At 35.4% G+C, this 10,484-nt stretch overlaps 1 long non-coding RNA gene across 1 annotated transcript; it reads right to left on the minus strand.

Moving 5' to 3' along the window:
• Positions 1 to 2,255: 2,255 nt before the first annotated feature.
• Positions 2,256 to 6,042, minus strand: LOC127160262 (uncharacterized). Its single transcript, XR_007826686.1, has 3 exons — positions 6,003 to 6,042; positions 5,225 to 5,359; positions 2,256 to 3,949 (listed from the first exon to the last, which is right to left on the minus strand). It is a non-coding gene; the product is annotated as an uncharacterized LOC127160262 (long non-coding RNA).
• Positions 6,043 to 10,484: the final 4,442 nt, after the last annotated feature.

The following is a 10,484-nucleotide window of genomic DNA, read 5'->3' on the forward strand; positions in this document are numbered from 1 at the left end:
GTCTGTAGGAATAAAAAAAAAACAAAAAAAACAACTGGGTCTGGAGTGGACAAGGGGTAGGACACTGCTGCATCAAGGCCCTGGTTCATCATGATGGATGAGGTTTTGGGTCAGAGGCACTCAGTCACTCCTTCAGTGCTGCGTGCCTCCATGTCACTGACCTCTTCCACCTATGATGAACCAGGGCCATCTAGTGCCTCCCCCGTGTCCACTGTAGAGGAGCATGACCCTTAACAAAAAGAAGTATACTTCAAGTTTATTTTATTAAGTATACTTAAGTAAAGTTCAACTATATTTTTAAGTATACTTAAATGCATGTTTGAGCTGTTTTAGCTGAAAATCGATTGCACGGACATATCTTAAAACATTGTTTTGCACACCAGTAACATTCTAAGGGACGTTTATAAAAGGTAGGCTACTTGAAAACCTAATGGCTCAAGTCAGGCCCTATCTGTAAAACCATGCAATTTTTTATGTATTTAAATTAATCATAATGCTTTATTATATGCTTTTTTATTGTCTGCACAGTGAACATAACACTAGAGCAGTGTTATATATTTTGTTCAGATGAGTACTTACAATATCTCAAATGTTTCCAACTATTTGTAAATAACAAGAAAATCGAGTTGCCTGTCAGTGGCGTCATATCCGCCTTACAGTCGGTTTACAGCTTTTATGACTATAGAAACCATGACAACACTGGTAACTATGGTAATGTTGCTCCAAGACTGCCACCACCTCCACTGTACAAAACGAGAGAAACACTATGAGAGAAAGCGGTAGCTGTGCAGCCATTTCACAGCTCGCTAACTCCCTTATGAAAGGGTTTTAATCTTTAACACTTAAAGATTAATTTTACACATTCTTTACACATAAAGTTTATGTAAGTACAGGGTTATTGCATTTGGTTTGTGATAAGTTTATTGACACTTCTTAACATGTCTGATGAAATCTATGACTATGTAAATTAACACAGTATATGTTATTGATAATTATTAAACAGGTTTTTGCAAATTATGTGGGTACATTCAAATGTACTTTTACTATTATTGCTTTGAAAACTTAAACCTGCACAGCATTATCACACCATTGACTAAGACAAATTCGGTAAGATCTATGACCCATTTATTACTCAACCTCACATTACTTCTAGCTAATTCATTATAATGAGAGAAAACCATGCTTCTCCTCAGCGTCATCACGCTCCGCCATTGTTGTTGTTTTCAATGTGTGTCCTCTAGCAGCGAAAATGACTTACTGTACCTTAAGGGTAATCTGCTAACCCATCTAGTTATTAGAGGCCAAGCAGCGAAGCTGTGTAGGTACATATTGTTTTTATTGTTGGCCTTTTATTCAAGTTTAATATCCAAATGTTAGTGAGAAAGAAAAATAAAACTTTTAGATACCATAATGCAAATGTGATAAACATTGTTTATGCTCAATTTGTATTAGCTCCTTGCACAATATTTAATAAAGAACATATAAATGACCTTAACTGGAAGCAATGCAACATGTTTTACAACAGAATTACGTTTGTTGTCATAACCACATTTTGGTTTTATAGTCTGTTCTTAAAGCAGTAGCACACACCAAAATTCTAATTCTCATTATTGAAATAATTATCAAATTTGTTATATTGGACTTGTACAACATTCTTCTTTCTTCTTTCCTCTTCAGTAAAAAAAACCCCTGAAGACTCCATCAAATGCTACCACAAAGTGTTACATCTGGCAAATTGTGGCTTCACTAAAGCTGAAGCGTACAACAAAATGAATGTTGACAGAAACTCAATTGTCATGCAAGCCCCCACTGCTGAGTTGGCAGTTGCAAATCCTGAAAAATACAAAGCAGTGAGAGCCACCTTTAAAATGGGAGAAAGCATCCAAAAATTTTCTGATGTCTGTCTTGCAAGGTGCCTGGCTCAGCCTAATGTAGACATGATAAAAAAAATTGAAAGAGAGCAGTGCCCTTCTTGATATATCAAAGAAGTGAGGTATACTTGTTGCTTAAAGGGATAGTACACCCAAAAATGAAAATTGTCATTTACTTACCATCAAGTAGTTCCAAACCTGTATGAGTTTTTTCTTCTGCTGAACACTAAGGAAGCTATTTGGAAGAATGTTTGCAACCAAGCAGATCTTGGGCACCACTGACTGCCATAGTAGGAAAAAATGCTATGGTAGTCATTTTTTGGGTGAACTATTCCCTCAATAGTATAGACATGCTAATGAGTATCTACAGTAACTTAATTAAGCTAATCATCTTGGATATACTGGTGCAAAATAAGGCACATTATTGCTAACTCAATATTAATTACTTATAAAGTAACTTGAATTCATGACTTGTTGACGTATCATTATGTCATGACTAATTGACTAACCCTAACCTAACCAATTATCAATTACACATGTTTTATAAGCTCATCTAAATAAGATTTTTGGTGCCTTTTGGTGGTTTGTAAAGAAGTAGAAGAGCAGAGGTCCTGTGGCTGCATTTGGATGGAGAAGGAACTGAACGGTAGGAGGAAAGTTGACTTTTTGAAGGGGCAATTGTGACCCAAAAGAAGAGAAAGAACACAAGACAAACATCTGACTTCAGTGCATTATGATGACATAATAACAGTAAACCGATCCATAACATAACCAAAGCGATAACCAGCATCTCCGTGCTGACACTGATTTTAAATTGGAAAATTGCATCTGCTTAATGAATGCATTATTGTAGGACGGCAGCAGCAGAATCACTCAAAACAGGATGAGAAATTTGTTTTTAATTGTGAATGCATCATTGTGTGTTGTGTGTTAGTTGCAGGAACTATGATTGGGACTATAGGTCTCCAAATACAGAGAACAGCCTAATATAGCAACAACTATGTCATGAGGAAAATCTGTCTTAAATACCCTTGAATAAAAACAAAACACTTCACACCTGAACTTGCACATTTTTGGACAGAACCAAAATAAATGACCCAATGTTCTCTTGTTGGACTTACAGCTATTTCTTCCCAGAATGAGTCAGCAAATGCTGTTTCAGGTCACTTTGATATGTGAAACTCTCCTTACACTGAACACACTTGTAAGGTTTCTCTCCTGTGTGTATTCTCATGTGAACATTTAGGTTTCCTTTAGTCGTGCAACTCTTTCCACACTGAGAGCAGGTGAAAGGCTTTTCTCCAGTGTGAACTCTCATGTGAGTCTTAACGTTTGCTTCGTATTTAAAACTCTTTCCACAGTGAAGGCACATAAAAGGCTTTTCTCCGATGTGAACTTTAACATGATCCTCAAGGTGATTTGTGTCTGTGAAACTCCTTTCACACTGATGACATTTAAAACTGTTCTCTCTTGAATGAATCCTCATGTGATTATTAAGATTATTATTTCTGAAACACTTCCCACACTGCTTGCATGTGAAAGGTTTCTCTCCAGTGTGACTTCTTATGTGAATCTTAAAGTTTCCTTTAACCGTGAAACTCTTTCCACACTGCGGGCAGGTGTAAGGTTTCTCTCCGGTGTGAGTTTTCATGTGGACATTAAGGATTTTTTTATGTGTGAAACTCTTTCCACACTGATCACATTCATTCGGTCTCATTCCAGAGTGAGTTTTCATGTGGACATTAAGGGTTTTTTTCTGTGTAAAACACTTTCCACATTGAGTGCATATGAATGGCTTCTTCTCAAAGTGAGTTTTTATGTGGATTTTAAGGCTTTCTTTTCGATCAAAAATTTCTCCACACACTTGGCAGGTGAAAGAGCTCTCTCCATTATGAATTACCAAGTGGGGATTAAGGTTTGTAGTTTGTGTTTTTTGAGGGCTTTTTGGTGAGGAACTCTCTTCAGTTTGCGAGCAACTAATCAGTTTTTCTTCGATTTTGAAATCGTGATATTTTCATTCTGATCTTTCTCTTCTGTTTCATTCAGTTCTTGACTCTCCTCTTTCAGTGTCATCAGGTCTGAGGTGAAAAGAGAAAAATACAAATTAACACCAGTTCAATGGCACAAAGCAACAGACATCCAAACATTTAGACTAGTGCTGTCAATAGACTAAAAATAACTAATTAATTGCACATTTTCAGTAATGAATCAAATATTGATATTGATATATAGTTATATAGTCATACTTTCACAACAAACACTAGACCAGACGACACACAAGGGAACAAACAGGAACTTATACTTATGAAGGATAATAAACACAGCAGGTGTGAGAAATCAAACAATCAAACTAAACAAGAACAGAAAGTGACCATATATGGAAAAACAAGAACTGAAAATAGGGCAAAAACAAGACAAGTAACAACACTGACAGTATTGTTTAATGGCATGTTTTTACCAAGTAGCCTAATGAAGGCTAGTATCATTGCTACAAATGCAGCAACTGCTGTCTTTATTAAATGCATTTTCCCCTCAAATTTAACCAATAATTTTAGACATTCAGGATTACAGTATCATTGACTACCATGATGTTTAACATTTTTAAAAATAGTTAACTTAAAACAATCTTCACATAAAGTAAAATTTGTGTATGCATAAACTATAATTTGAATATAAATTAATCTTTATTCAAGCTACAAAAGTTAATCAGTGAGCAGTGAACAGTGCATTTCTTTCTTTCTTTAAAAAAAAAAAAAAAAAAAAATATATATACATTCATGACTGCAGCAGGTTTTGCTTAAATACTGAATTCTCAGCCTGATCTCATTGTTTACAAACTATACATTTTTCAATGTTTTTACTGATGCTGAAACATGCAATTTGCACGTATTACACGGTTTAAAACAGTTTTACTAAATATTAACAGCTAAAAAATATGTATTAATTTTTATATCATGAAGATATGTGTATTCATGCATTTTTATCTTTCATCGATTAATGATTTACATTTTTAGACCCCTTAACCTAACCCCAAACCTAAACATCCATTTTATAATGAATATAACAAAGATATAAAACATAATAGACCAAAATATGCAGAAAAATCAGTATTTTAAAATCTAACCATAACCATCTATTAAAGATGTACATATTAAAAATACGTACACTACAAAGAAAAACATGACAGACAAGTACAATCACAATAACTTATTTTTTGCAAAAAAAAAAAAAAAAAAATGACAATGCATTGCAGTCACAATAGCAAAATGTAAGGGTGTTTTCTGTATTCTGTGGTGCTGGACAATTTAATGAGGATCAAATGAGTGAGTTCAGCTTTGAGAATAAAAACCAACCTGTTTGTTCCTCAGTATCTTCATGTTTGACTCTGAATGTTTCTTCAGTCTTCATGTCTTCACTCTCATCTTTATAATAGTGTCAAGTCAATCTCAGCTGCTTCACCAGGAGTTTTTCTGTTTGAACACTTTGTCCTGTTTAAGATGAGAATAATAAACAGAAAGAAAAATCAAATACAAACTGCATTTTCAAATGCAATAATCTCTGTGTGTCTCAATCAGTGTCTAGTTCATTTGTCAGCACACTGGAGTCAGAGTGAGAGTTAATAGTCTTAAATGGCCTGATATGACAATAAAACAAAAAAACCCTAGCATTCAAATTAATAAAAGTACTCAAATTATATAGCCTACAATGTTCCCATTTGTATTAAGATTTATATTTATTATTTACTGAATTGTAGGTTATATTTAATAGATTCACTTTCATGAAACAATTTGCGGGTGTTTTCTAAAAGTTGTCATTACACCTGTTTGTTGTTCTCGTTGCATTTACACTGTTTTGAGCAGCAGGTGTCGTCAGAGTGCGCTGATTCGAGCGATTCAAAATAGTGAATCATTTTTTTGCGATGAAATTGATTCAGTTGATTCAATTGATTCAGCTAGAACGAAATGAAACGAACCGCTTCTGTTCCTCATGTGCACATGCTGTTTACACGCACAAAATAAACCTCATTAATATCAGTAAATAAAGCTTTACCGTGTTACACTGCTTAACAATTAATTTCAGTTATACATAATTCTCTAAATTGGTTTTATTTAAACGAATAAAAGCACACACCTTTCTTCAGCCGAATCACAGATGCAGGAGTGCGGCGCAGCCTTATGACCTCACATCGCCAGACCAAAATAAAAGTCTTGAACCGATTCTCCCCTGCTGAAAAAAACAGACAAACAAAATATGGAAATATACTGTATATAATTAATTGAACACTGAACATCTTAGGTTTGCCATTAAAGTTGTTGTTCTTTATCAAGATGCTGAAGAGGAGGCTGCTGTATTGAGGACACAAATCCTTCAAAGAACCAGGATGCAAAGGAGGATAGAGAAGAGATCTGCCTTATTAACATGTCTCTCTAGCTTTGCACATTTATTTTTTCTTCATACACTTATGTATTTACGTGGACCTGACAGTTTACTTGATTTATCTAAATAAAAAGTAATATTGATCAGAAATAAATACATAATATATAATACATCAAAGGTATAAATGTATTATTATTATTCTATAATTAAATAATATATAATCTCTTAACTCACATAAACACCTTATGAAAAGACAACATAAAATACTAACTCACGAAAGTGATAATGCTAACTATTGCAGGAATGTTACATAAAACTACATTAGAATTTTCTAGGTGTATCAAATAAACTGCCAAGTACAGTAGAGGTTTGACAGTTAATGACATTGAAATTAATTAGGCTACATTGCACACATAATTTGTCCTTTTGGTGCTTAAATATGAGGCTCATACTCTATTGGACAAGCTTTGTACAGTCAGGTGCACATCACATCACTGCATTAACACAAACAGGACATTTTCTGTCTATAACAGTCATATACACTACAACTTTTAGACTCTGGGAAACAGTTGTGCTAGTGCTTATCAATAAATGAATGAAACCAAAATCGAGCATAAGCAAATACCTCACCAAGCAGATAAACTGTTAAGGTAAAATTTAATTCTGACAGTCTTCAACAAGTAATTCCAGTTTATATGAGTCAATATGTTTAAAACACAGCTGAACAAGTATTGAATAAATATAGTAATATATACATTAAATATAGTAAAAACATTTTAAAAAGCAAGATGCATCAAGATGCTGGATGGAGCCATGAAACTGAAGTGCAGATTACACTTTATTGTCTTGTCTATGCAGCATCTTACAGGACTGTTCACAGTGTTGTGGAGGAGATGATGACCATAACAAAGTTATTCATTTTCCAAAAGCAGTGGAGATGGAGGAGCTGGGGGCCGGCTTTGCTCGCCTTGTTGTTCATGAGACCAATGAAACAGGCATCACGCACAAGCAAAAGACATCATCAAGTGCACCTTTGGGATGTTAAGATATGCTGGCATGCCATTTTCTTGAGGGACTTTGGAGATCAGGCCATGGTGCCTGTTGCATCATCCACAACATTTGTATGACAGGAGGATCACATTAAAAATGCAGCAGTGGATGAGAGGAATCTATCAGGGAACCATCTCAGAGGACGTCTTGCTGCTCAGCTTTCTTCTCCTGAGGAACTGTCTGTGTGTCTGGGTGAACATGACTATATCTAGACAGGAAACCTTTCCAGATGTTGCCAGTTTAACATAATTTAAACATTAAATCTGATATAAAGAATTATTTATATAGATTTAGATTTAAAGATTTATAAAAAGATGCATTTACTTATTGTGTCTTATTGTTTTTTATAATGATCACATGAACCCAAGAGCAAAAAATGAAAATAATCAAAGTAGACAGAAAGCCCATCTGTGCAAGGGACATCAGTCAAAGGGGAAGAGATTACGTACAACTATGAGGATTCTAAAATTTAGTTTACAAAGTTAATTTCAGTTATTAAAATGTAGTTTATCTCTTTTTCCTTATCTCACCTTCTGACCATCAGAAGACACTGTATGACACTGCTCAAGTAATTTATTTACCATTGGAAAAAATAGCATAGCATTTATTTCTGATACGTTCTTAAGTTAGCAATACATTGATTTTTAACTTTAAATGGACTTTAAAGTTGTTACTGAGAACAAACAATTAGTTATAAGAAATGTTTTATTTACATTTGTCACAGTACGATATGTGGTTGACCATAGGCATTATTCTACTCAGTTTTCGGTTTTCCAAATTTTAATATATTCTCCTTTAAATGGAATCAGTGTCATCTTGTAATCTTTATTTCATTTGTAGTTAGTAGTTCAATAGTGATCAATAGTTACAAGAATGTAAACGTTTAACTACAAAAATGTGTATATGTTTTACTGCAATTTTATGAATCAGTAAATGTTTGTGTGACAGGGCGAGGAGAACAAAGAATTCAAATGCCGAGGGTTAGATGCAAATAGAGATTTATTCTCAAATGAGGATCAAACAAATAAAATGGTGAACCAAATAGTGAACAAGTCTCTGGGGTAATCCAGCTTCGGTCAGCAGCATAGTGCAGACTAAACAGGCTGAACACAGCCCAAGACCTGAGGAAACAGAACCAGCAATGTAAGAGAGGCGTGAGGCAGAGAGGCAGTCCTTGTCTCTATACGTCCTGCGATACAGGTAAGAACAAAGGTAAAAGCAATGGAAGAGCACGGAACATACAGAACTCAAAACACAAAACAGTCAACTCGCAACAATGACTAGTCAGTGGAGAATATAAGGATGAGTTAATGAGAAACAGGTGGAGGAGAAGCAGCTTGTGATCTGCGCAGCCTCAGTGCCACATCAGCACTGATTGCAATCCCACATGGCGTGCATCTTCTGAAATCAACCCGTTCACACTTAATATAGATGAGAATACCCAAGATAATATTAAAACATAAAAGGTTTTGGACAAATAAGGTAATCCCCTTCACTTTATGGTTTCACTTGCCGTTGTATTTTCACAAACATGAACTATAAGCCACTGCAGCTGATAACATGAACACGACATGCACCCACCCACCCCAAAGGATCAGAGCGCAGGCTTCAGCTAACGCTGCGTGTTCAGCTCCTCCAGGTTCCACACTGGGCTCCTTAGTCTTCTAGGCAGACGATAGCACCATGCTCCTCATCCTCAGACCCTATAGTTCTATATCCTGTGATTTAGTCCTGTAATCTCCAAAAAAAAAAAGTTCAAACAGCCCTATTTATCTGATTATCACTTAAGCCCTTTCCCAGAAGATTCACAATGCTCACTGGCCTATTTCTTATACTACTAAAAAGACTGTCATGCTGCCCATCATACTTTCCACACTTCAAAAGCACATGCTCAACTGTTTCTAAGATACCACATTGATTACACATCCCACTTTCATGCTTCCCCATTAATGCTAGTGTTGAGTTTAACCCTGTATGTCCCATTCTTAGTCTAGAGATCATTCTTCCTTTCTTTGTTTTCCATAAAACTGTTCTTTTTTTCCCTACTGATTTCACAATATTATAAAACCACCTACCAGTGCTGCTATTTTCCCATCCTTGTTGCCATATTCTTATTAATTTCCTATTAATCAATGATTTTATTTCACTTCTTCCCAGAGGCACCTTAACACCCACATTTTGCTTTAATGCCTCTTTTGCTAATTTATCAGCTGTTTCATTCCCTATTATCCTGATATATGCCGATGCTTAACAGAAATATACAGTTATACTTTCCACTTTAAGTCTGTACAATAATGTGTACATTTCCACTAGCAGATCTTCTCTATCGCTTTTTGTAGACATTATACTTTTAAGAGCTGATGAAGAATCTGAGCAAATCAAAATCCTGTTTGGCCTAACCTGTTCTACCCATTGCAATCCTACTATAACTGCAGTTAGTTCAGTAGCGTACACAGACAATTTGTTACTTAGCCTAAATCTTGGAATGTATACTCTTATGCCCACTTTTTGTTCAGCTGGATCCTTAGATCTTTATAAAAGAATAAAAATGTTCTGTCATAAAAACGTTAATTTCATAACCATTACTATATCTTTCTTCTGCTTTTCCCGGGCCTCCAGTAATCTCATTTTAACAACAGGTTCAGGAATATTCCATAACAATACACCACTTAATGGCATGTTAGGACAGATTGCTTCATCCTCTAGACCACAATCCTTGACCCACTGTTCATATTTCCATCCAAAGATATTTCCTCCATTCTTTTTATATTCCCAACAGTCATTTAATATTATGCGTGTACAATTATTCTTATTACTAACCTTTAAGTAGGGATGCACCGATACCGAGCTCCTGTACTCGTACTCGTTAAAATGCCCGATACCAAACGCCGATACCACATCATGTGACAAGTGCGTATGCAGGCAAAGAAACACTGACAACAAAACGACAGACAGCGGAATGGGTTCATTAGAGTATAAGGATGTCTAGGAAGTATGTGTATGTACGTAATATAATGTTAAACATTCAGTATTAAGCTTGTATAACTGGTGCGCGTCAGCTGATAGGCAAAGCACGCAGATTGGATTGAGCGCGCGGCGGCCAAGATGTGCGGGGTGTCGAGTTAATATCCCGCGTTGACATCACTGGAAAGTTTGTAGTTCGGTGAGATATGTTAAAAACAATTT

Source organism: Labeo rohita, unplaced genomic scaffold (assembly GCF_022985175.1).
Source record: "Labeo rohita strain BAU-BD-2019 unplaced genomic scaffold, IGBB_LRoh.1.0 scaffold_307, whole genome shotgun sequence".
Lineage (NCBI taxonomy): Eukaryota > Metazoa > Chordata > Actinopteri > Cypriniformes > Cyprinidae > Labeo > Labeo rohita.